The 27,993-nt window shown below is 42.5% G+C and overlaps 1 long non-coding RNA gene across 1 annotated transcript; it reads right to left on the bottom strand.

Annotated features, from left to right (window-relative positions):
• Positions 1–116: 116 nt before the first annotated feature.
• LOC139359196 (uncharacterized) lies at positions 117–26,658 on the bottom strand. Its single transcript, XR_011615097.1, has 4 exons — positions 26,334–26,658; positions 24,870–24,925; positions 22,866–22,984; positions 117–496 (listed from the first exon to the last, which is right to left on the bottom strand). It is a non-coding gene; the product is annotated as an uncharacterized lncRNA (long non-coding RNA).
• Positions 26,659–27,993: the final 1,335 nt, after the last annotated feature.

Below are 27,993 nucleotides of genomic sequence, written 5' to 3'. Positions count from 1 at the left end.
TCATGTTAACTTGATTATGTGTAAAAATCTGATGTCCAAATAAGGTCCCATTCTGAGCTCCTGGAGATTAGGACTTCAACATATAAATTTTTTTGGCGGGGGGTAGGGACACAATTCAAGCCATAATAGCAAGTAATCCCATAAAATCAGTTGGATTTATTTTTTCTTTACCTGGTATAAACGGCTTTGCTGTAAGACAGTGACTGTTGACAACCTAGAATCTGTCTCTTCCAGTCCCACTGTCATCAAAACAGAAAGTGGGACCTCATTTCCTTTGAGCATGTGACAAATTCTGAGAGATGTTGGAGATGCATCTTCTGGGAATGACGTGTGAAGTGTTGTGAGCAGAGCATACCTCTTTAAAAAGGACAGACATCAGCAGCACATCCCTCTGAAAGCTAAGCAGCCCAAACACTCGGGCTTCCCATTGACCAAAGAGCCTGGTTTCCAGTGGAAGGTGTAGAAGGCTCAGAGACCAATGGTTAAAGTTGGAAGCCTGGGACAAATAATAAGAAAGAAATAAGTATCTGTGAGTCCATAGTAAGAGAATTAAAATATTCAACACATTAATACAAACACCTGGGAGAAAAGGGGCCCCTCTTCCTTATGAAGCCATTTCCACTAGTAAGTGCAGAAGGAACACAGGCATACAAAGTCACCATTGGAACAATTTGGCAGATTCTGAAATTAGTGGATAAGACTTTAAGGAAAAAGGTATATGTTGTAGGGCTTCAATGTATCCCCCCAACATATGTACTAATGATGGTGATGGTCTAATATATGTCCACTGATTCTTTGATAGTTCTCCCTCCAGGATTTTTTTTTTTTTTCTTTTTGAGACGGAGTCTCGCTCTGTCTCCCAGGCTGGCGTGCAGTGGCGCGATCTCGGCTCACTGCAAGCTCTGCCTCCTGGGTTCATGCCATTCTCCTGCCTCAGCCTCCCAAGCAGCTGGGACTACAGGCACCCGCCACCACGCCTGGCTAACTTTTTTGTATTTTCAGTAGACACGGGGTTTCACCGTGTTAGCCAGGATGGTCTCAATCTCCTGACCTAGTGATCCACCCACTTTGGCCTCCCTCCAGGAACTTAATTCTCCTCCCCTACAATGAAATTTAAAAAGTTCATTTCTCCTTTTTTAATTTTTATTTTTTAAGACAGGGTCTTGCTGTGTCTCCCGTGTTGGAGTTCAGTGGCACCAACACAACTCACTGCAACCTCTGCCCCCCGGGTTCAAGCAATTCTTCTACCTCAGCCTCCCAAGTAGCTGGGGCTACAGGTGCATGCCAGCATGCCTGGCTAACTTTTGTATTTTCAGTAGAGACGGGGTTTCACCATATTGGCTAGTCCGGTCTTGAACTCCTGACCTTGTGATGCCCCTGCCTCTCCCTCCCAAAGTGCTGGAAGTATGGGGGTTAGCCACCATGTCCAGCCCCGCCCAGATAATTCTTAAAGTTTCTGTAGAGATGCAGTCTCACCGTGCTGCTCAGGCTGATACTGAACTCCGGGGCTTGAGCGACCCTCCTGCTTCAGCACTTTGAGTATGAAACAGGAAAAATGATGTGTGAATTATGAAGAAGCCCACGCAATTGCCAGGTGAGCAGGTTAACCCGGTGATGAGTCAGCTGATACCACGTGCCTCACACACACACATCCCCTTCCTGCATTACTCTCCAAACTGCATTGCCTCAGGCTGGTGGGAAGCAACAGACAAACCCAGAGTGAGGGAGCGTCTACAAAACACCTGCCTCAAAAGTGTCACAGTCACGAACGACAGGGAAAGACCAGGAAACCCACAGGCTGGGGAAGACTTCAGAGGCATAAGAGCAGGATGCGCTGTGGGTCCTGGGGGAGCGTGGACATTCGTGGATAATGGTGAAATCTGAAGGAAGTCTGTCGTTTCGGTGACAACATTGTACTCACGTTAATTTCTCGGTTTTAATATTGTCCTTTGGGGATGTGAAATAATAACATCAGGGGAGCTCACGTGAAGAGTTTATGGACAATCTCTAGTATGTTTGCATTCTTTTGTGTAAATCTAAAATTATTTTAAGATAAAAAGTGTTTTTGTTTTTGTTCTGCTTTTGTTCTACTCAGGAGGCAGAGGCAGGAGAATCGCTTGAACCCAAGAGGCGGAGGTTGCGCTAAGCCGAGACTGCCCCATTGCCTGGGCAACAAGAGCGAAACTCTGTCTCAAAAAAAGAAAAAAAAAAAAAGCTTTTGTTAAAGTAAGTCGATTATATGTTGCATGCAAATTATCCACTCGTTCTTGAACTTTGCTTTAAAATCCCTGTCTCTTTAGTCCTTTCATTTTATTATTAGCAGAATGAGTGAAAGACCTTCCGGTGCCTCCTGGATGTGACACTCTCTTATTTTAACCATAAATTCCATCTCATGCTACAAGGCAAAGTTTGCCTGCTTATCATTTCTCCCAGGAACATGGCTCATGGAGGGATACCCCTGAGATGATGATGTTGGCTGGCTTTGGCGTACCCGTTAGGCACAGGAGCATGGCAGGTCCACAATACTTTCAGAAACTGATGTTTACATTTACTTTAACATCACAATAAATAAATGAACTTTAAGACTGAAGACAATATTTCTATGTGTAATATCAATATATTGATATTAACAGCTACGCAGTCATAAAACAGGATTTTTAATCTTCTGTTGTAGTTTTTAATCTGACAGAAGGCAGAATGCAGCCCTGGAGGTTGGTGTCCACCTTTATTCAAATGAAATCTAGACACCCTTGTCTTGGCACTCAGGGACCTGAGAGGGACGCATGCACAGGCCCATGCCTCACAAATAGAATACTGTTGCAAAACTACGTTCCTTGGAAGCCCAAGGTGACCTGCAGGTGTTTCAGGGGAAGTTCTGGCAGCTGAGCCAGGAGCCGCCTGGGCGTGGGCACCCCACAGTTCATTCACCTTAGTGGAACCACTTAAATTGCTTCTCATGGGCTGGAGTTATAATGAATCATTTGAGGAAAAAAAAAAAAAAAAAAAGTTCCTACTGCAAAAATTTCTGAAAACGCTCTGAAATAAGAACTAAGGAAGGACATCAAAATTTCTTTTAATAATCAGACCTTGGGATTCAACGCTAAGAATTCTAAATACAAGACAAAATAAGGTGATTATGGGAAAGAAAATTTAAAATGTGTTTGGCCTAATTTTAGTGTAACAGTCACGTGATTTGTAAAATACTTAAAAATTTGTAAGTGGTAATGGGAAGAATGCAGCCCAAGCTTCTAAGCATAATTCAAAAAATAGAAGCCGGAGAGATATGTGATTTCAAAACTAAATATTTTAGGGCATTGACACAAGAACCCAGAGTTACTGAAAGCATACACATTGTGGTTGTGTTGTGTACTGATTTGGGTTCTCAGCAGGAAAAAAGTAAAGTCTATCATAGATGAAGGTTAAGGTGAAAGACTGTGGGGACATTCTAGCCAGACGAGACTGTTGACTGGACATTTTCATGAATGGGCGGCTCCGGTGGCCGGACGTCATTTTCTAAGGTGGTTGAGGGAAGTTAACCAAGCGTACCCCAGAGCTCATTCACAGTTCTGTGCAACAGTGGTGGAGGCAGATTTCTTTCTTTCTGATTTATTTATTTTATTATTTTATTTATTTATTTATTTATTTATTTATTTATTTATTTTTGAGACAGAGCCTTGCTCTATCACCAGGCTAGAATGCAGTGGCGTCATCTCAGCTCACTGCAACCTCCGGCTCCCTGGTTTGAGCAATTCTCCTGCCTTAGCCTCCCGAGTAGCTGGGATTACAGGCATGCACCACCACACCCAGCTAATTTACATATTTTTAGTAGAGAAGCGGTTTCACGATGTTGGCGGAGGATGGTCTTGATCTCTTGATCTCGTGATCCACCTGCCTCGGCCTCCCAAAGTGCTGGGATCACAGGCATGAGCCACCACACCTGGCTGGAGGCCGATTTCTAAGGCTGCCTGCACCTTGCCTATGGATCTCAGAGATGCTACAATACAACTGATGTCCTGGCTCTGTCAGTCCAAGACTTGTCTTACAGCCTGAGAGAGCACGATGGGTCCTCAAATGTCAGAGACAATGGTGAAGGCCCCTGTGGTGCCCACCCATAAAGAACTCAAAATCATCAAGCAGTTTGCCTTCATTTGTCCTGAGTTCCCCAACTCATAGAATGTTCACGATTAAATTTTTCTCCGGTCATTTTCCTACAGGCTAGAAACACTGTAAAGCAAGTTACCACTTCAGATGTCCTCATAGATGCTGTTTTTATATTTGCCATTCATGGATTTATATTGTTTGGCCTACCTAGATGCTTTCCTGACTCACAGGTCTTGGCGTGCATAGAAGGTGAAGACCGTGCTGAGCTCTGGCACGATGCTCAGGCGGTGTTGCTATTTTTCTACTGTAGCGTAGTCTACAAAATTGTGGAGTTTAAACATGAACGCTGTGAAAGCACTTCATGCCTCGTTAAAAAGTAGTGAACATCTCGTAGAATCTAAACCCACACTTAGCACTTATGCACTGGTGTGAATGGGAAGTGCTTGGCAAGTCACTAATTTTTGACAGTGTAACTGAAAGATAGGACAACCCACAGGAGAGAAGAAAGAGCCTGTGCTTCACCCACAACCCTCCTGTGAGATCACAGGAGACTCACTGTGAAATCGTGACTATTCATGCTGCAAATCATCCGTAATCAAAGGATGACCATGTGGGACCTAAGTCAGACATCAAGTTTGTTTTAAATCATTGGATTCTGACTGGCACAGTGACTCACACCTGCAATCTCAGCACTTTGGGAGGACAGGTCGGAGGATTAATTGAGGTCAGGAGTTCGAGGCTAGCCCGAGCAGCTCCATTTCTACAAAAAATAAAAAACTAGCTGGGTGCAGTGGTGCACACCTGTGGTCCCAACTACTCAGGAGGCTGAGACGAGAAGATCGCTTGAACCCAGGCGGCCGAGGTTGTACTGAGCCATGATTGCACTGCTGCGCTCCAGGTTGGGCAACACGGCAAGACCCTATCGTCAAAAAAAAAAAAATCCATTTGGTACTATTTACTTGACAGTAAATTTATCCCTAAATCATTTTTATTGGATGAAATATAATTAAACTTTACAATATTTCCGGTATCACCACTTTTTTTTTTTTTTTTTTTTTTTTTTTTTTTTTTTTTTTGCTGGGAATGTAAGCTCCCTAAAACAAGATGTGAAACTGATAGGACTCAAGCATGTTAAATTGTGTAAGTCTCTGTTGCTAACTGTGGGCTGGTGACATGCTGACACCTCCCTCTCAACTATTTCCCAGCAGGTTAAATATGTCCAGCAGAATCTGAGGGGTCTACAGATTGTTGTTCCTTGAAAAAAAAAATAGGAATTACTATATTACAAGTACTCTCTAAAACTTGACTCGGCACTTAACACCTCCCAGCCATTGTGTTGTATGCGCCTCATCCATTATTTTACATAAACATCACACCAGCCTTCTCAGGACAACCATTTCCCCAGGTCTTATATTAAAAAATAAAAAAACGAAGACTTGGAAAATGTGTGGAAGTTATGCAAATTCACAGCTATCCACTTAATTTTTCTGAGCCTCAGTTTCCCCTTCTGAAAAGAATTCTTACAACAATATCTCAGAGGTTGTTACGGAGGTCAAACAAAATTGTGCATGGCAGCCCTCTGCACGGTAATTGACACACACTAAGCATTTAATAAAAGCTGCAGTAAACCAGAACGCTTTATTAACTAGAATACACCATGATCCCGAACAGGCCACATAAAAAGAGCTCAAAGAAACATATGCAAAGAATGTGGGCAAATGTATTTTCAGGTTATCGGAGTCTTTAATTACACTCGCGGGGAGACTGAAAGCCTGCTTTCACAGCGCTTTTGACAGCAAAAAACAAAGTGTGCTTTTTTCTCTTTCTCAGCCCACGGCTCTGTGTGTAAGGGAATGGATGGTGTCTGAGAGCCAATGTTCGAGGAAGTAAGGAATCGTTTCGAGGACCCAGATGGGGAGTCGTGGGAATAGGCCAAAAGCTTGTCAAAATTTCAACGTGGTTTAAAAAAAAAAAAAATCACTTAACCACACAAATTTTAAAGTACATTCTGACAATTTCCTTAAATAAGGGCTGTATCTACAACAGATCTGATTTAAAGTGTATTTTATGCATTCAATTGTCGAAAATCAACTCCCTTCTGCACAGATTGCCATATTTTTTCATAACAAATGCTCAGAGATAGCATTCGTAAGAAAGCCCACCCAGAAGACGTTATTTAAGAAATATTGATATTTTCCCAGGGTTTTCTCATTAGTGTCACTCAGTTCATAGAGGCAAACATTCTAATTTGAGGAAGCAAGCAGGATCCTGCACTTCATTTATTCTTTCCACGTATTTCTTCTCAAGTATTTATAACCATTAGAAAAGAAACAAACTTTGCATTTGCACGTTGACAACCAAACAGGACAAATAAGAAATATTTGTCACAATTCTCCACATATCCTAAATAGACTCCAAAGAGGAAGGCACTGAAGGAACTTCTCTAAATACAGTCAAATGGCAAATTAACCTAAAACTCAACTGAGTAAAGAATATCTTGCTCCCACTTCCCCAACACCTAACCTGAGTTGAGACTAATTGTGCCTCTTTATAAAAAGGCCTGGTGTTTCCTTTGATGGGCTAATATACATGACACTTTGGCCAGAAATGGTTTTGTGCAAATGGTTTGCATTGCCTACTCACCAAGTGTTTATATCCACTCCAGGAATAATCAAAGATATTGACTTCTGTGCACATATCTTTAGCCAGTGCTGACATTAACATTTTGAGGAATAGTCTGAATCAAAACAATAAAGCATTTTTCCATGCAACGGATATTTTAGCACCTTCAACGTACAAGCTTTCTGCTAAGTATTTAGATAAAATAGAGGTGAAAATGTCAGTGGCATGTCACTCAGGAACTTGAGACCTAGTTACCAGAGTATACAACTAACTTAAACCTGTACCCCAAAAATATAATGAAGGGCAACAGAAAAGTAAAAGAGTGGTAAGATTTCAAGATGAGAAAAAGACTTTTTTTGGTGTGAGTCTTGGCTATCATAATGGTGATTAGATCCCCTGGTCTGCAAGACTCACTTTCACATTATGTAGCCCAGGGTGTGGTCTTTTCATCTTTTTTTAAATGTTTTTTTCTTAGCTCATATTTGCTGTTGTTGATGTCATTTTTGTAAGGTAAGGATACTGGAATGGTCTTATTTCATAGACATTAAAGTTATAAAAGCAATGTGTTGATTGAAAATCAACTGCCAATGTTTACGTAGAAAAAAAATGTTATGTAAACAAGGAATGAAACCTGATTTTCTAACATTCAGGAGAGTGATTTGGCAACACACACGCAAACAATAAAAGTAGCCACGTTAAAAGCTCAGCAGTTCTTCTTTATCACAGAATTTTACTGAAAGATGTCAATGGAGATTAATTTTCACAAGGCTTTAAATATGTCCATTTAAGTGCTGTTCATAATAGAGAAAAGTGGGAGGAAGCCTGAAAGTCCAGCAGTGGTGGCCTAATTAAGCACATTATTGATATTTGCACTGTGGACTGCTCCCCAGTCCCTGAAAATTACATGCTGGAGCACATGAAGTCCCTGAACGAATTCCGAGTTTGTATTGTTCAACGCAAAAAGCAAACAGTACAGTTGATTGCAATGTATGTTAATATCTTCAGCTCTATGAATACAGAGAGGAAATGGGGCAGCCATGCTTATCTCCCGGTATTGGGGTCAAAGCCATGGTGGGCATTTCTGTTTATCTGCAGAGATTTTTTGTCTTTGGTTTTAATCCATGAATATATACTGCTCTAAGGAGGACAAAACATACCTGTTAAGATAAAAAATACTTAGCTCCCAAAGTAAACACAAAATCAAACAAAAAGCAGATAACAAAACCCCAGAAATGTTCATTACACAAACACCAGGTTCCCTCTATGACTCCGACATGGCCAGACTCCTTCCTTCATCTCCTCTGAAGTATTACAGGTCCTTCGTGCTTACAACCTCATGCCCACTCCTACGGAATTCATAAGCTTCCCAGAAGTGTCGCATCAAACCCTGTGCAAAGTGATTTCCTCCCATAGCCACCCCCACTCACAGCTCAGAACTTGAAAGGACTGAACCTCAATTTCAATGAAGTCTTTCCCACTGGACTTTCCTGAAACCCTGTGGGTCTCTCCCACCTGGAAGAAGTGGGGAGTAGGGTGGTTTGGGAGATGGTCTTACTTTCAGAGCAACAAGCCCTTTTCCTGCCTCCTCCCACTGCCTGACCCTGGAGGGACGAATGGCTCTCAAGGCAAAGGCTCCGCTTGCCTCTCCAAAGGGTCACGACTCATCCATTCCTGATGAGGATGCTTGTGGGTGACGGTCACACTGCCTCCCATTCACTGAGTAATTACAGTTGAGGACATTACAGCTTCAGACACTGAACAGCTGAGATTCTGAAAACCCTTAAGACAGGAAAACGATAAACATTAATAATTAATTTGCTTCGACAACTGCTTCTTCCTTTTTCAGGCATTTACAGTCCATCACCTTAAGTGCAAGCACATCACTCGTAGCATCGCTGAGAACTCCGCAAGGATTAAAAACCAACAAAAAAGGATGCAAATGGCTTACTAGAAGAGATTTACTAGTGGCGGGGGGATTCAGTGAATCCACTATCTACTCTGAAAGAAAGATGCTCTTCCAACCTCTCCTCTGTTGACTGAAATCCACAGATGTCGGAGCCAGCCCTGTGCAGTGCGGATATAGCCCCCAAAATACAAAATACTGGAGCCCCTGTGGTAAGGACGCTCAAGCAGTAGCCATCAGAGATGCTTTGAATAATCAACGTTCCACTAACACAGAAGTAAGTGAACGATAAGCAATGTAAACACATAAAGACAGCCAGAAATTGAAAAATAAGCGCAAACAATGGGAAGCGAAATAAGAAAAAGGAAAAGTAAAGAGAACTAAAGGATTTGGGTTTCTTTCAGGCTATTTTTATGACTGTTTCTTGAAATCTAGCTATATTTTTGAAAGGGAAGTGGGAGGGAATTTACATTGACTCCCTGTACTCCAGATTTTTTTTTTTTTTTACTTCTCCAATTTAACCCTGCACCACTGTGCTCAAACAAGGAAACTGAGGCTCCAGAAGCCAAACAGCTAGAAAATGATAGAGTTGGACTAAAACAAAGGGCTGTTTCTTGGATTTGGAAGTTCATCTTCTTTCCATCAGATCACATTGATATACCTCTCATGAGCTAGTTGTTTGATGATCAAATGAGATTTCATTCTTGTGTTTACATGGATGGGAAGGGTATGTAAAGAAACCAGTCATGTGGGTCCTCTGAATTCATTTTGAAATCTTTAAGCCTGCTTTGCTCTGTGATTTTGCTTCACTATTGGTCTTTGCACTGTTGAAAGCACATACATTTCTTTCTATCCAACAAGTGCAGTAATATTTATTAACATGCCTATTTTCCAGTAAGCTATCAGCACATTTAAAGTAAAAACTTTAACGTCCTTTTCACTTAATACCAAGTAGCAACTGAAGACTTAAATGGGTTTGTTGTTTCTGCATTCAGCCCACAATGATTGATATTTACCCTTTGGGAGCCACCTTTGCAACTATGACTTATGGTGTCATCTTTCATTAAGCATTTAGGAATAAGATTTAGTAATGATTATATTTCAACATTTTAAATGATTAAGACAAATATTGCTACTGTTTTGTTTCTAAAGATTGATGAAGAATTTGATAGTCAGTATATCACGCAGTCTGCATATATAAATGTAATGTCCTTAATAGACAATATTTGGTATAAAATTTAGTTCCATGTTGAAGGGCATCAGCTTAGTGATTCTATGAGTAAAAAGTTCACTTTTCTGTTTCTCTGGTTTCTGACGCTCGGTTTTTCTGCGAAGGTGAAGGTCCAGGATGTCTTCTGCCTCTCGGCTGTTTACTTGAGAAACACCCAAAGCTGGCCCCTGCCGAGCTCACAGGAAGACTTCACGTGTGGTAGGGTCCCCCTGTGCAGCCAGGGCCAACAGGTGATGCTGCCACACATTGTTAACTTATTCCTTGATAATGAGAAGTATTTGGAGATGCGGAGAGCTCCAGCATGGATAGTGCAGGCTAAAGAGGCAGCTTAAAGAAGTGGTACCTGGGGACTGGCTCTGAGCCCCAAAGCCACGTGAGGTGAGAGCCTTTCACCAGGGGTGAGCCTGGTGACTCCACAGCTGTTATGCCAGCAGAGGTCAAAGGGGGCAGTTCCTGATTTGTCAACCAATACCATATCCACAACAGCAGGAAAAAGGAAGTCCATTTTTGTGAAGAAAATGTAGACGAAGGGCAGCAAGAGGCTCCCAACTCAGACATTGGAAAGGAATCAAATAGGCCATTTCTTTTCATCTCCACTGTGTGTGTGCCCTGTCCCTCCCTTCTTTAGATTCTCCGTACATAGCTTGTCTTCCTAGACCTGATCAGCTGGTCACAGCTATAAGGTTGGCCAACAGAATCTCTTCCCTGTGTCAACACACGGAAAATACCGATCAGCATTTTCTCTCTGAAAACCATCTGCATTATATCACTCTATTGTTCAAGAAACAGTCTTGAGTCCCCACCGCCTTCTAAAAGTATAAGCTCTTTAGTCCAGTTCTCAAGATCCTCCATAATCTAGTTTTACTGATCTAGCACTCTCTTTTTCCACCACGTTGTCAAATTTATTTGGGGTACAGGGGCTTCTTCAATGAGTTCCACTGGAAATCCCACTTACGTGTTGTGTCTATAATGGTTTTATTAAAAAGCCTTCCAAAGCACAGCTTAGAGACGGAGGGCAGAGTTCCGTACTGTAACCAGCAATGCTGTAGTTAGGCTGTTGGTGTTGCCTGTGAAATTTAAATCTCAGGACAATAGCTGATGTTCCTCATGTGAAGTTTGTCAAAAGACCCAGACTGTGAAATATGGATAGAAAGACACCATGTTACAGCAAATGCGTGGGGAGCAGACTGTCAAGAGTCTAGAATATCAGGGTTCAAGATCTTTGATTGTGTTTCGTTCAATTATAATACATCTACTATTCATAAAGCACTATGCTTTTGTGTTTGGGACTCTGTCTCTGTGAGGCTGGCAGAATGGACACAGTAGTCCTTATTTTGCAATATGAAGTCTTAGACTCTGGGTTTCCCAATCCTTGGACCAGAAGCAGGCAGAACTCAGACCCTTTGCTCCAGATACAGCACAGGTTTGGGAAGGAGGCAGGGGGAAAACCTAGCTCTTCAAAACAGGCCACCAACTCCAGCTTCCATTCCAAGTACAAGGAAAGGCTCTGGAGACACTACCCAATGCTCACCTCATTCCTTAAAAGAATTTCAATTCACTGTTTTGCTACAATATTTTCCACATAATCCCATGCTCATCCCCAGATAACTATCTGTTATTTTTGTTATTTTATGTTCATTTATGTTTCTTCTGACAATGACATCTTAATTTTTCTCTAGGTTACAAATCACCATTTCTTAATCTTAAGTCATGGAATTTCCAGTAGGACTGACCCCAGCTCCAGCTCCCTGGGGTGGAGTATCTTGTAATTCTTCCCTGCCCAATGGGCACATTGCCTTCCCTCAGCCATTGCTAGGACCACCATGATTCACTCTGACTCACGCACAGCAAATGAAAGTGTTACTGAGGCTGCTGAGAGAGGGGCACTCTCTTTGCTCTGTGAGATCTGAACGGGCAAAGTTGGTGGTGGTGATTTTTTCACCACATAAATCTGAAAATGAAGCCAACATTGGGTATAATAGATCCAAGAGATATCAATAAACTGCATCTTGATGACACAAATTGGGCCCTGAATCCAGCCATGTATGAAGTCAGTGTTACCCATATACTTTTTATTACAGGGGACATTAATTTCCCTCATTTGCTTTAATCCAAGTCATTTTCTGTTTTTAATCTCTTGCAAATATTGACACAGATGTTTCAGATGGATGTACAGCAATCACTAAAGGCAGCCATGCTCACCACCCAAAGACACCCGTGGACTTTGGTGACCATGTCCTGGCCTTCTGCTCTGGACACAGCCAATCCCCAACTCCTGTCACCTGAAACTGGCCTGCCAGAGACCCCATGCAACCCCCCGCTACAAATCCCCATGTCCCTGGAACAAATGACCATGAAACGCAGCTCACGTGACTCAGTTTCGTGTGTCATTCTGAAAGAATGAGCATCCAAAGATTAAACTATTAAAAATATTTATTCGAAAAGAAACAGAAACCAAAGTGGAGTGTTTAGAACAAAATTTTTAAAAAAGAATGGTAGTGACTAAAAATCCCTAAATGCATCTCCCAGTAGAAAATATTCCAAAGTCAATCAAGCTCATGGGAAAATGCTATTGACAGTGATTTTACCGAGCTCCTATTTGCAGTTCTATTCCCTAAGTTCCCTAAGTTTTAAAAAATTATTATTATATGGCTCTGTCTTCATTTCAGACACATAACAATGAGAGCAGTTGATATATCTTATGAATTACATATAAAGTAATCCTGATTAAGGCTGAAAGCTTTAATTAAATGAGCAATTAGCCTTGAGCATGGATGTTCATACAAAAAGAAAATAAGTTAATTAATTTGGATAATTATTTGCTCCTGTGAACAGTGGACTGCCCTGGGCTTTGCGCTGCACCAGAGGTCTTACGTATTGCTGTGAAAGATGGGGGAATGGCAGGGTCAGGACAGAGCTCTGCTAGGGGAGAGGCTCTGGCTTCTCACCACCAGTTAGGAAAGGCTCAGCCTGCAAGTTAGCACTTCTTCACCATCCATCCTCCACCCACACAGACATCTGACACCTAGACTGCAAGCTGATCTGCCCCACTTCAACAGGTGCTCAGTACTTCACCTGGCCCCACCTGCTGTCTGACTGTGCTACATGATGGAGTTATGCTGAAGGAGATAAGGAGAGAAAGAGACAGAGACTGAAAGAGAGACACATAAGAGGGAGAAAGTGAGAACATGTGAGAGACAGAGAAAGAGAAAAAGAAAGGCATAGAGAAAGAAAGAGAGACACAGAGAGAGACAGATGACATTGTTGGAAGACAAAACAATGTTAAGAAGTGAGGTGACAGTTTAGTCTCTTTCTGAAAGATATTATTTACACTTGTGATCATGTTGGCTAGTTTTTAGTTTTGTAAGTCTTAAAGGGAAGTAATTATATAACTTTCTTTTCTCCAGGGTTTATAGATTACAGCTTGCTAAGTCATCATTTTAAAATATATGTATGCTTTTCCAATCTAGAACCTATAAGAAGTGAGTTTAAAAAAAGAAAAAAAACAGGAGTAAAAATTACAAGAGTAATTTACATTAGACCATTTCTTCCTATCCACCCTTACACACTCACACACAATTATTGTTAAACTCATTTCCCTGTAAGTAATGTTCTAACCTAGCAGAGGCCAGGGTGAGTTAATGCAAGATTCAAGGTTGCTTGCCTTAGAGTAGGTTATCAAAACTACTGAGGATGAATAAGAACAATAAATGAGAAAATGAATGGATGAATGGGTTATAGGCAAAACATCAGAACTGAAAGACCCCATACTCTATGTCACAATAATAACCATGAGCAAATCACCAATATTTAGTATTTACTCAAATAATACAAACAGAAATATTCAAGAAGGGATATGAGAAAATGTTTCTGAAGAAATAAAAATTAAAATAAAAATGTAATGTCATTTCCCTTATTAAAGTAATAAATATTTTAAATTAATAAACATTATTATTGTTTACAACTATCAATTGATATCTGACATTTCCTTATATTGATGGTCAGCATGAAAATTTACCCCAAATTTCTCAAATGCAAATATGATTTCATCAATCTCACTTCTTGGAATCCAGCCTAAGGAAAAGCTGTTAAATACAGAAAGCGCTTAAGGCACAAAATAGTTCATTTCAGATTCACGATCACTACTATTTTAAAATGAGGATTAAGAGAAATGTATGTTAATATGGACACACACAAGATATACTGTAAGGCCATTTTATAAGCAGGACTTCGTATGCAAATGGACATCAATATGAGTGGAATTATGTAGAACAAACAAACAAATAAAACTCATCTGAACAGAAGACCTAAACAAAACTCACCAAGGTGCTTATGACATGTAGGTGGCAGAACCATGGCTGACTTTTCCCTTTTCTCCTTCAATTTTTCCAGTTTTAGCACTGTGTACATATTACTTTTGTATGGAAAATTTTAAAAATTTAGAACTTTCAAATTTTATTTTATGGACAATTGCAAGAGCTGCCCAAATGCTCAGCCCAACTTCAGGCCCATCTTAACTTGGCCACTTTCCACACTGCATATGGCATTAACTATTTCAAACTCAGAACGTCAGGTAACTCTCCCTATGGAAAATGCTGCTGTCTTTCCACTGCTTATTCTACAAGGTCCCCCCTCCTCAGGCTGCTCCCGATGGCCCATCCTAATAGGGCTCTGACCTGCCATTTCAGATGAATTCCCCTACAGTTTCCGGGTTCTGTCGTCTGGCGCTTATGGCTCCAGTGATCCGAGATGACATGTACCACAACTGGCCTCACTTCACTTATTCATTCCATCCTCCTGTCTCCATGGGAGGATACATTATCATTATGCCAGCTTCCCACTTACAGAAACCAAAGCTCAGAGCTTTTGGATGACACCCCTGTCCTACCCAGCACACCAAGAACAGAACTTAGGGCCATCTGATTCCAAACCAGTCCAGTCTTCCATTCTCACCACAGTTCCAAGTACGTGCTGTGTACCTCTAATTCCGTTTTTTGGCATCTGTTAGTTCCTCTTCCAGGAATGCCCTTCAACTTCACTTCTCAGCAAACTTCTACCCAGTCTTCAAGTTCTGGGTCCAGCTGTCCTCGATATCTTTGTGGCACATTCTCAGATCATTCCAAACAAAATGAGCTGTTCCCTCCTTTGTGAACCCATACCCCTTGGATTTTAAATCTATCCAATCATTCACTTTGGCCAATGTTTAGGGAAACTCTTTTATTTAGCTTTCTCTCCTATTAGTTTGAGAGGTAGGGATGATTTCTTAGTTGCTTATTTTTTGAGCACCTGATGTAGTTTGACTGTGTCCCCACCCAAATATCATCTTGAATTGTGTCCCCACCCAAATATCATCTTGAATTTTAGTTCCCATAATTCCTACTTGCTGTAGGAGGGACCCAGTGGGAAGTGATTGAATCAAGGGGGCAGTTTCCCCCATGCTGCTGTTCTCAAGATAGTGAGTGAGTTCTCATGAGATCTGATGGTTTTATAAGCGTCTTCTCCCCCTTTTGCTCGGCACTACAAGGTCAAGTGAAGAAGCCATGTAAGGAAGCACATGTTTGCTTCCCCATCCGCCATGATTGTAAGTTTCCTGAAGCCTCCCAGCCATGCTGATCTGTGAGTCAGTTAAACCTCTTTTCTTTATAAATTACCCCGTCTCAGGTATGTCTTTTTTAGTAGCATGAGAACAGACTAATATAGCACCCATTAGAGTCTTGGGGCATAGGCAATATTCAATACATGTTTGTCGAATTAATTAATGAAAGGAGTCAGTCCAGCTGTTCACATTACTTTTTTTAGTATTATCATCATCTGCAAACACACAGCCTACCAACCTGGTTGGAAATAAAACAAATTTTAACATGGAAGCAACTTTTCTACATTCTTATCATTATTGATAATTCTTTGGGCCCATATATTTCAGAGTAATTAAATGTTTTTCTTTTTTCATGTTCAAAATCAGACTTATGGGAAAAATAGGAATCAATATCATGAACATAAAGAAGCTTTTCTGTATTATAGGATGAAGTGCATTCTTTTTATCTGGAGGGATGAAGTTCCATGCTCTGTCCGGGGCTTTCCAGGAGAAAGCCCAGAATGATGCTGTTTAGTCTCATTTAGACTCAAGCCACTCCACAGAGGGATGTTCCTCTGGTTCAGAGGAAGGCGAACTGATCTGAGAATGAAAACAAGTTGAAGATGATGAAGGAGACAGGCTGGAAGTAAACAGGATCTTGCATGCCCACTCTGCAAGCAGGCCAGACAGATGGCTAACTCAAGGGAGGACATCTGTGGAAAGAGCACAGGACTTCATGTTTTCCAGCCTCAGCCTCGGCACCAACAAGATGGCCCTGCAATGAAAGGGTGTCCCACAGGAGCTCTTGCACACACAGGGTGGTCACAGATCACTGGGCCTTCCCCACTGTGCAGGCATTAGGGGTTCCACCTATCAGGGAATAACTTGACAGCAACTGCCGAAAATCTCTTTCCGAATCTAAAAATTCAGTTGGAAATTCTTTACAGTAAAGAATTTGTTCATTTCTGTTTTTCATTTCTGTTTTGCGAAAAACAGAATAAAAATGGATTGGCTGCTTTTCAACAAACAAGGTCGTTACCCAGACTTGTGGTCAAATTTTCTATTTCCTGCAAAGTTCTCACTCTGAGAGACTGGCGCTGGAGATGTTCTGGCTAGATGGAGGTGGCGTCCTTGCCATGATCTGTGTTCAAACATTGAAACGTGTTACTGAAAGATGATGCAGAACTAAAATGAAACACGAATTCCTCTTGGGTCTCTAATATCTAAGCAAAACTTGCTAGAGGCCTGAGGATACCACATAATTTCAAATTCTCTCTTTTGTGCTTCAGAGCCCAGCGTTAGAGCGGAATGACTCTATCAATGTTGTGCAGAGTCCTGTACTCACAACACGGTTTTCTTCTCTCTCAAGCCCATCCAGAGAGCTGGGACTAATTTTGCATACTTCCCTGGCCTGTCGCTCAAGCTTGGTGAGTCCCTGCTTTCTTTATTCACATCCCACTGTTCCTGCCATTGAGTTAACACTGTTTTGAGTCCTGGATGAACTGACTTCTGAGTTGGTCAAATGTTCTGTTTTAGGCAGTTTGGAAAATTTCAAGACTGCATGACGGATGGTGCGTACAGAAGCCACGGGAATGCCTTTGGCCATAAACCACATCTCTTCAAACCTCATACTTTGGGAGAAAGTTGCTTCTGCTGTAAATACAAAATGGCTTTACAAAATAGTTTATAAAACTGTGCATCTGAATGATTGAAGTAGGTTAATAAAAACTTCATAATGCATACTTATTCAGAAGCTCTTATTTTTAAAAATCACAGCAAATTTTGACTCCATTATACTCTGGAAACCCAGGTGAGCACCTTAGGATGCTTGTCCACATGGAACTCGTGATGCCAAATGTCTCATCCTCCTAAGGCAGTGGTCCCCAGCCCTAGGCCATGGACCAGTACTGTGGCCTGTTAGGAATCGGGCCGTACAAAAGGAGGTGACTGGTGGGTGAGCACGCATGACCGCCTGAGCTCCACCTCTCATCAGATCAGCGCAGCATTAAATTCTCATAGGAACGTGAACTGTATTGTGAACTGCACAGGCGAGGGATCTGGGTTGCACGTTCCTTATGAGAATCTAATGCCTGATGATCTGAGGTGGAGCTGAGGCAGTGATGCTAGCACAGGGGAGCAGCTGCAAATACAGATGAACATTAGCAGAGAGGTTTGACTGCACAGTGACCATAATAAGTCAACCGCTTGCAGACTCATATCAAAACCCGCGCAGTGAGTGGCAAGTGACAATTAAACTTCAGGTTTCGTAGTGGCAAGTGAGTTGATATACTTCAATGCAGTTGTATCTAGTGGCAGGCTTTAAGTCAGAATCTGACACTTATTTTAGTCCACACATGGCCTGCCTATTATTTTATTTACCACTTCCATCCACACCTCTTTCCTGCACTGCACTCTTGTCTCAGTCACAGTTTTTATCAGCCCACAAGCTAACCCCAGCCAAAATGAGTAGAAAACAAACATCACGGAGAGTTTCTTTGAAAAGCGGAAAAGAACCAATGATGAGAGAGCAGAGGACTCTCAGTCTGCCAACAAAAAGAAAACTGCATTTAAAAGAAAATACCAAGAGTCCTACTTAATTTCCCAGTTCATTGCAACAGGTGATTCACATTCTCCAAGCCCACTTTCTATACTATGTGGCGACCAGCTATCCAACGAGGTCATGAAGCTTCAAAACTGCATTTTCACGTGGAGACTGAACACCCTGCATTAAAAGGCAAACCTTTGGAGTTTTTCAAAATAAAAAAAAAAAAAAGTTAAACAAAGGACAGAAGCAATCATTCAAGGCCACAACTTCATCAAACGCGTCTCCACTGAGAGCATCATTCCTAGGGGCTAACCGCATTGCTAAAGCTAAGAAGCCCTTTACTATTGGTGAAGAGCTGATCCTGACTGCTGCTAGGGATATTTGTCATGAACCTTTAGGGGAGGCTGCAGTTCAAAAGGTGGCATGTGTTCCTCTTTCAGCTAGTACCATAACTAGATGAACTGATGAAATAACAGAGGATACTGAGGCACAATTCTTAGAGAGGAGATTAATGAGGCACCATGGTACACACCACCAGGTTGACAAGTCTACTGATCGATGTTGACCACAAAGGCAATAATGCTTGTTTCTTTGCGATACATTTTTCAGGATGACGTGCATGAGGATATGTTATGTGTGCTTTTGTTACCAACCGACACTACAGCTGCAGAACTATTCAGGCCTTCAAATGGTTACATATCAGGAAAACTGAATTGGTCATTTTGTGTCGGTATATGCACGGACAGGGTCTGTCTGGACGGCTTTCTGGTTTCACTACTCAGGTCAAAGAGGCCAGTTCTGAATGTGAGTCTATGCATCATCCATAGAGACACGCTGGTTAGCCAAAAAACGTCACCTGAACTTAAGAACGTTTTGCAGAATGTGATTAAATTTATCAACCACGTGCCCTTAACTCACGTCTCTTCTTGCATCTCTGTCAGGAGATGGACGCAGAGCACACACATCTTCTCTGATACACAGAAGTGAGATAGTTCTCTGAACGTAGCTCCCTGGCCAGAGTGTTTGAATTATGAGAACAGCTCCAGAGATTTCTTTTAGAAAAACAGTCAGCACTGGCAGCACATTTCAGTGACATAGAACGGGTCGCAAAACTTGCTTACTTGTGTGACATATTCAACCTGCTCAACAAACTCAATCTGCCACTTCAGGAGAGAATGACAACTATGTTCACATCGGTAGATAAAGTGGCCGCATTCAAAGCCAAACTGGAGTTACGAGGGTGAGGAGTGAACACTGGGATTTCCGACATGTTTCAAATATTAGCAGAGATTTTGAAAGAGGCTGAGCCAGGGCCTTCTTTCCCCCCAGCTAGTGCATGATCACCTACCTCAGCTTTCAAAAGATCTTGAGCATTACTTGCCAACCACAAAAGAACCTGGAAGTGGGAAGGAACGGATCCACAACCCGTTTGTGAGTAAGCCAGGTGAATCAACTTTGTTTGTGCTAAAGAGGATCAACTGCTTGAGATTGCAAATGATGGCGGCCTTGAAAGTATGTTTGCGGCAACTTCAAATCTCCATTCTGGATTAAGGTCAGGGAGGAACATCTTGAGATTGCCACAAAAGCATTGAAAAGCCTGCATCCATTCCCAACATCCTATCTTTCTGAAGCAGAGTTTTCTGCAGTGACAGCAACCAAATCAAAATTACAGAGTAGACCAGACACAACTAACACACTTGGGTGTCACCGTCTCCCATCACCCCCAGATGGGACTATCTAGTTGCAGGAAAACAAGCTCAGGGCTCCCACTGACACTACATTATGGTGAGTTTTGTAATTATTTCATTATATTCTACAATGTAATAACCATAGAAATAAAGCCCACAATAAAAGTAATATGCTTGAATCGTCTGGAAACCATCTCCCCACCTCAGTTTGTGGAAGAACTGTCTTCCGTGAAATTGCTTCCTGTTGCCAAAAAGGTTGGGGACTGCTGCCTTAAGGTTACTATGGGTCAGAAGACCTTGCCATCTTTTGCCGAAATTTGCCTTTCTGTTGTTTCCTAAAGCATAGGCAATAAATGTAATAACTTATGAATTGTAGTTTAACATGCTTTTGGGAATCTGGTCTTATGAAGAGAAGTAAATGTGCCCCAAATTCTTCCACAAGGAAAAAATTCAGATCAGTTATTGCCTCTGGGAGTGAGAACGACTGGGCTTGGCTGGGAGAAGTGGGAGAGAACTGTCTGGGTCATAGTGCTGATGTTCTTATCTGTTCTGATAAAGGTTGGGTAACACAGGTGTATTCACGAGTCAAAACTGATTCCAGAGTGTTGATTTGCATTTAAACCTGTAAATAAAAACTGAACTCGAGTTAATGGTATGTACGTTGAAGTGTTAAGGGAAAGTGTACAGAAATGCAAGATGAATGAATGGTTGGAGCTACAGATAGAAAGAAGGGTGATAAAGTGAGTATAGTCTAATGTTAATGGTAGAATTAAATTTAAATAGTGTCCATACAGGTGTGGAATAAAACCCCCTTGACTTGCTGTCTGTATGATTTAAAATTTTTAAAACAAAATATTGCGAAAAAGTCATCTCACTTCATAACATCAGGTTATAAACTTCAATACGAACTTCCTCTTAATGCAAAACCTTCTGCCCATTATAAAAAAAAATGTATATATTGTCTGAGACGCAGCATTAAGTTAAATTTACAGAGAAAAGGAATATGTCAGTCTCCAAGAATCTTACGGGTGAATGGAGACAAGATTTATATCCGTACATCTCCCTTTAAAAATGAACAGCAAAGTATGTGTTTGCAACCTCTTACTGGAGTCTAAATTTTCCAGCAGCCTCTTTCTCCTGAATGCTGAAATACCCTGGGGAAAAACCCATGCAAGTTTGACTTAACCACTTAGAGAAAAGTCCACTTGGTGAAATAACTAGCCCCAGGGTTTATCAAGCAAATATCCCCACTCTGCCTGACTCATTCCAAAGTATTTGTTCAAGGCATCGTCCTGTGTAATGCAATTGGTCATATCACACGCTTCAGTACTTTTATTTTTTCCTTTTTACCATGCATCCCTTTTTTTTGTACACTGACCTACTGAGAGGCTCTTCCTGACATATCAACTATGAGACTGCACTGGTCTACCTCCCTTCCACTCCATCCTCTCTCATCATCTGCCTTGTCCCTGAGAAGACGTGTTTGATGAGTAATTCCAATACAGATCTTGCACTGTTGGCTGATGTCTCCAACTTGTTAATTAATTCATAAAATGGTTTTCTGTTAATTAAAGAGGAAAGGGCTCCATCTAGCTGTTTGGGAGACAGCAAATGCATCCCAGGATTGACAGCAGGAAGGGGCTATGTGAGTTACCCTGTGCCTCCTTTTATAGATGACATCTGTGGAAAACAATAAACTTCACTTCCTTTCTTAAAACAGTGGGAAATGCAGACATCTGCTATCTGCAATAACCAAATCCTAACTCAAGATATTTTAGAGCGGAACTTGATAAATGTCCTGAACTTCTGCAATGCAACCCCAAATTTCAATCATATTTATTCTTTTCCTCTCCCCCTCATGTATTTTAAGAAGAGTATCTGGCATGCTCACCAAAATCTGCAAAGAAAAACACATGCAAAGTTGGTAAATATTGTAGTTCAATTATATGAATTCCCAGCAAGTGTGTAAGAAGAAAATCAACCCAATTTGCAAAAGGACGTCACAGAGCTGAGGCTGGGCTGAGCACTCTCACTTTCCGTAGCTCGCGAGGCCTCTGTGCCACTGTCAACCAGGTACAGTGTCCCTGTCAGCTGGTCCTAGAAGGCTGCGCATGGATAACCAGATTTATTTGCCAAGGGACACCTCGGCATGGAACACAAAGGGCACATCACGGGATAACCTGCCGTAGCATGATTGGCTGCAGAGTAGCTCTGATATCAAACCTATAGTCAGGTGCTGGGGCAAAGAGCTGCAATTTCTCAAAGATTCCTACAGTGAGCTTGGAGGCCGCATTGCAGGAGGAAATAACAGCCAAGGAGCCCTGGCTATGATGCTTCAGAGGGTCAGGAAAAAGAGGGAACATCGATCTGGAACATCCCAGTAAACGTGGAAAGTGTTGAGCATTGGATCCCACACCCCTGAGCTGTCGGAGGATCCGGTGCTCTGCGTGTGCAGAGATGGCATGCACGTGCAGGCACATGTTCTGTGTGCTGTTCTGGGGGAGGCGGCGGAGGTGCTGCTCCAAAAAGGCTGTGTTCAAGGAGGATTAGCAGAAGAAATGCCCAGGAATTGTAAGAATACAGCAGACTCTCTCAGAGCTGCCCCCAGGCACTCATTTCCAAAGAGCATGGAGCCCGAGGTTCTCTCCACCCTGTGATCGAGTTCGCTTTTCACCAGAGATAAAGGTCCAGGTAACATTAGGTCGCCTACCCTATAGCTAACAAGCAGCCATTCAGGTTCATTTCAGTCACTTCTGTGTCCCCTACGAGATTCTCTCTACTGCCGCAGGCAACGGGAAGCCAGAAAAGTAAGCCTGTGTCTCTGCAGGAGCCACCTAACCTCACAGGGACTCACGGAGAGGGAAATGAAGTGACACCAACTGTGAGCAAATAGGAGTTCCGACGCAGGAGAACCAGTGTGGACGGAAGTAGGACGAGACAACAAAATTAATTTCTTTCCATTGAAAAGTCATATGGAATTTTACTTTACTGAACCTATGATCTCAAGAAAATTCCCTGCTGTTTTCCTCTGAAATGCTTGTCAGATACTCATTCAACAGCATGCAAGAGGATGATGGGGCAATCACCATCTTTGGCTTAGCTTCAGTGTCAACACTATGCGTTGCTGTTGTGAGACAGCACGCTCGAGTCGAATTATCTGACATACGAAAAAACCGGAATCTATGAACTGACTGACTCACCCAGGTTTGCTGTTCATGACAAAATTGCAGTTGCAGTCCTGGCCTCTACACTCCTGTCCTGGTCTGAGGATCTTCTGAAGAGGGCCCAAGGCAGGGAGTCAAAGGCAAGGAAGATCCTCCTGGAGAATAAGGAACAAACTAAGACAAGGAAGTAAAGGAAGCCGAAGAAGTGTGCATAACCAGGCATGCTGCCACTGTGGGCAACTGGAGATTTATTCTGCTGGGACCTGTGTCAACTGGACACCTCAGAGTTGTCTCATCCAAGGGGTGAGGGAGTGGAGGTATTTGTACACCAACTCCCAACAGTCCTTGGTTTTGAGCTGAACTGGAGGTGAAGAGCCTCAGTGTCTCTGACCTATTGTAGAAACAGCAAGCCCTAGCAGCCAGAAGAAGCTCCCAGGCACAGAGATGCAGGTGCCAGCCATTGAAAGTAAGTTGCACGTGCTAAAATAATGAAAGCCAAAGAAATGTGGCAGCTGAAACTCCTAACTCCAATTTGTGTCTGCATTTTAATGGATTAGCAATATACTGTGGCCAAGCACAGTGGCTCACACCTGTAATCCCAACTCTTTGGGAGGCCAAGGTGTGGGAGGATCACTTGAGGCCAGGAGTTCAAGAAATGTATTGTGGCTTACAACAAAACCTATCTCCTTTCGTTGTCCATACAGATGGAGAAAAGGGAAGACCATTTATTCCTCGAATCTACAACTCAGCTCTTTTTCCCTCGAGCTTAGCTCTGATAGGCAGACTCTCAAAAATGTGACCCCTTAAAGAGAGGATGCTTACTACCCATGAAATTACCCAAATAATTCAGGAAAGTATGATCAGACAAGGAGCATGAAAATGACTTCGGTTCCAGTGTTGTTATAAAATATTTTATTTCCAAATTCCTCAAATATGAGTCAGATGATGTGAGTACTGCAAGAAAAACAGACATTTATGTCTTTCTCACAGCACGCTTCACGGCAATTAAGTCAAATAAACCCTTAAGGGATCTCAGCCCTATTTTTTTGTTTTGTTTTCGTTTTTTGTTATTGTTGGATATTAGAGAAGAAGGTAGAGAATGTCCTCTAACTGTGAAGAGTAGAATGGGACCTGCTGCCTTTTCCATCAGCGATGTCCAGGAGTAAGATGCATCAACATCTATACCACATCGAATTGCTTAGAAAAAAGGAAGGTGTGGCAGTCAAGGAAAAGACCGTGTAGGTACTAGAGTAAAAGTGGAGAAGATGGCCCCGAATAATAAAAGAGTGAGGATTTTGTGTAGGTCTTACAAGCGAATAGCGAGGGAGTGCATGTACAGGAAGACACGAGATACAGGGAACAGGAAGAGTTACAACATGATGGCAGGGAGAGGGACGTGCCTGTGAGCCTGAGAATGACATGGAGCCTGAGGGTGGAGATGGGGGACGTGGGGAGGTGGCCGTTCACAGATAAATATGTGCAATTTTGACTGTAGCTTTGACACCCGGGCAGAGGGCTTTTGTGCAGGGGATGCTGAGGATGGACTGTGCAGACCTAGACCCTGGGTCCCGAGGAAACGATGCCTGGGATTTACAGGAAAATAATGGCTGGCCCCGGAATCCCAGGTCTCATTCACCAAAATTCAAACTAATTTAAGTTCTCCATACTCTCAGCCTTAACAGAAAACTTTTCATTTCAAAGTTTACCATTTGCATGTGTAGCACGTGTGGACTCCCATACTCACAATCTTTCCAAATAGCTGTGAGTGCCCCACAGAGGAAGGCTAAGTGCTCTGAAGGGGTCACAAGTAGGTCCAGGCTATTTCTTTCCCTATACACTAAGGCCCTTCTGTCTCTGTACAATTTTACTATTTGACATTAAAAAATAATATTTGTCCATGTATATCGCTCCTGTGAAAGTAAGACAGAGCAGTTTCCCAAACAATTACAATTTGCACTCCATGTACAAATCAGAGTATTAAGGGGTCACATTTTTGTTCCTTCCAGCATCCATAAAATCTCAGAAGCATGTCATACCCACCAATGTGTTCTCTCCTGTCTTCATAACTCATCGTCTTATTAATAGGCTGATGCTCTCTGTAGATGCACAGAAAAATGCGGAATGTCAGTCCCCAACACAACTGCAATCTTTTCTTCTGAGTTCCCTCAATTAGGAGCAAAACAAAGGCACACTTTTTCTTTAACTATCTAGTATAGTGAGTTGAGGCTCTGTGGGTATAACTTCAAAATTCTACTCATTTCTGGTCGGGTGCAGTGGCTCACGCCTGTAATCCCAGCACTTTGGGAGGCTGAGGCAGGTGGATCACTTGAAGTCAGGAGTTCGAGACCTGCCTGACCACCATACTGAAACCCCGTCTCTACTAAAAAGACAAAAAAAAATTAGCAGGGCATGATGGTGCATGCCTGTAATTCCAGCTACTGGGGAGGCTGAGACAGGAGAATTGCTTAAACCCAGGAGGCAGAGGTTTTAGTGAGCCAAGATCGGGCCACTGTACTCCAGCCTGTGAGACAGAGCAAGACTTCATCTCAAAATAAATAAATAAATAAATAAATAAATAAATAAATAAAAATAAGTAAAGAAAAGAAAAAAAAAATTCTACTCATTTCCCATCCAGGATTAGGTTTTCCAATGAGAATTCTCTATTTCAGCACCAAAAGCAGCACTGCACTGTGCACATGTGTGTGAGTCTACTGTTGGTTAGTTGTGGAAGAACTTACCATGTCTCCAGAATATTCTGTAAAGAGACGTCTGCTATTTGCACATGCATGCTATCGGTCCATCTGAAACGCCCTGATAGTCATCATCCTAAAGGGATACTTTCTTTACTCCCCTGGCAACTTACGACTTGACAAAGGGACTTAGACCTGAAATAACCTGCTTTGGGAACCTCCCAGGTGAGGGAGTGCCTTGGACAGCCAGTTAATTTCAAAGGCCCCATGTGATAGTTAATGTTGTATGTCAATGTGGCCAGGCCACAGTACCCAGATATCTGGTCCAACGCATCTGGATGTTGGTGTGAAGTTATTTTTTTAGATGATGTGAGCATTTAAATCAGGAAACATTGACAAAGTAGATGATCCTCCAAAATGTGGGTGGGCCTCCTCTAATTAGCTAAAGCCTTCCAGTAAAAGACCGATCTCCCCCAAGGAAGAGGGAATTCTGCCAGCAGATGGCCTTATGACTTAAACAGTCATATCCATGGGCTCTCCCCTGGGTCTCCAGCTTGCTAGCCTATCCTGTGAATTTTAGACTTGCCAGCCCTCACAGTAGTATGAACCAATTCCGTAAAATAAATCTCTCTCCTCTCTCTCTCTAAAGAGACTATTGGTTCTGCAGTTCTGAACAATCCAGACTAATACACCCAACCATCCCTACCAAAAAACCTATTTCTTTTAACAACATCCAAGGCCAATAAAGTGTCTTTCACCAATGGCAGCCATGTTTTTCAGCCTTGTGGGTGAACAAAATGCTGAAGGTACCTACGAGGGGAGGAATGTGGTCAGCACAGCTCCTGCTCACATCTTATGTGCTTCGTTTCTTCTGTGCACCAGTTTATTCCAGCCCTTCCTCCCTCACGGCATTCTCTTCGATTGAACATTGTGGTGTATTCACTGACTTTCTGTGAATGTCACCTGTTCACTTCACTCTCTAACGCAGGGCTGAACTAGTTGCAGTGGCACAGGGATTAGGAGAGGCCGGAGAAGCAAGTTCGTCTCTAGGTGCTCAGAGAAACATGGTCCTGGGCGTGGCCCTGCAGACAGAAGCTTCCAGCAGCTGCTACCACAGAAGTCCACATGGGGTTTCTTAAGAGCAAGGCCAATCCCAGACATTAGGAAGCATCATAATAATTGATGACATCGACTGAATGCGGCCTGTAGGTCAGCCACTGTTCTGAGGGGTTTACTGACCACGCCTCATTTGGTCTTGCCAGCAGCCTCCCAGACACCTGTTTCCTAGGATCTGCACTTTCCACCTGAGGGACGCAAGGCACTCATCAGTGAAGTGACTTCCCCAAATCACATGCTACGACATGGTGAAGCCAGGACTCCTGAGACCCACCTGTCAACCACCAGATCAAGACGTGGTGACGTTTGGAGACCCGGTGGCTAAAAACAGGGCAGTTGTCTGAGAGTGGGACCATGCAGAGTATCTCTGCAAAGGGGATAATGGGATCCTAGTCATACTAGTGGGTAATGGTAATTTCCTGGAGTACCAGGAAAGGGCTCTGTCATGGGGAGTCAGCTATGGGGAGCAAGAGGAGGCTGGACTTCACACTAGATTTAAACCCCAGCCCTCATCACCACAAGCGCTGAGACTTGGAGCGACTTCCACAGCCTCTCTCAGCTTCATCTGAATAGTAAGGATAAGAGCCATTTCACATGCTACTGTGAGGATTAAGTGTGAAAATAGGATGGTCCCAGGGAAAGTGGGTGCTTGGAATCGTGACAGGAGCAAAATATAATCCTGGTTATCACAGATGTTGCATGAAGTCACAGCCAGACACATGGTGAACCCCGCTTTACTGGGCCTCCGAGAATAAGATTGAGTTCTTAGGGCACCTAAGGTCCAGTTGGCCTTAGAGTCAGGATGGAATTGGCACTAGGGTGAGGGGAGTGAGGGGACCAGGGTGCACAGTTCAAGGAGGCACTCATGCTCTGGGTGGGGCACATACAGGAGGAGCAGGGGAGAATGAGTGCCTCCTTAAATCCTGCTCCCTGCATATCTAGACTGGGAAGTGGGGCTACCCCCACTGTGGGGGTGATGCCTGTAGGGAGGAACAGTCTACAGAGAAAACCAGGGACACTGCACCCAAGGCTGGCCCAAGTGCCAGGGAGTGACTGTCTTGTGATTTTAACTGATCTTGTGGTCCAAACCATCTAGTCATGCCTCAGAGCACATGTTTTGGCTTAACTGTTTGGGTAGTTATCTGCACACCCTAATAAATCAGCCAATTGTTCAGATTTATGCCACAACATTAACAGGTTAGTTTCACCTAGCAGTTGATCTATTGATATAATAAGGCACTGTATTTTCAAGAGAATATGAGGATATCCTTTGAGATTTGGATTTCTGCATAATATGTGGGCCTACTGGGTAACTCGCTGGCACAAATAAATCTTACACACTCTACACTCACATGGAA

This window comes from Macaca nemestrina, chromosome 16 (assembly GCF_043159975.1).
Source record: "Macaca nemestrina isolate mMacNem1 chromosome 16, mMacNem.hap1, whole genome shotgun sequence".
Taxonomy (NCBI): domain Eukaryota; kingdom Metazoa; phylum Chordata; class Mammalia; order Primates; family Cercopithecidae; genus Macaca; species Macaca nemestrina.
This window is presented reverse-complemented; position numbering and strand designations above follow the sequence as displayed.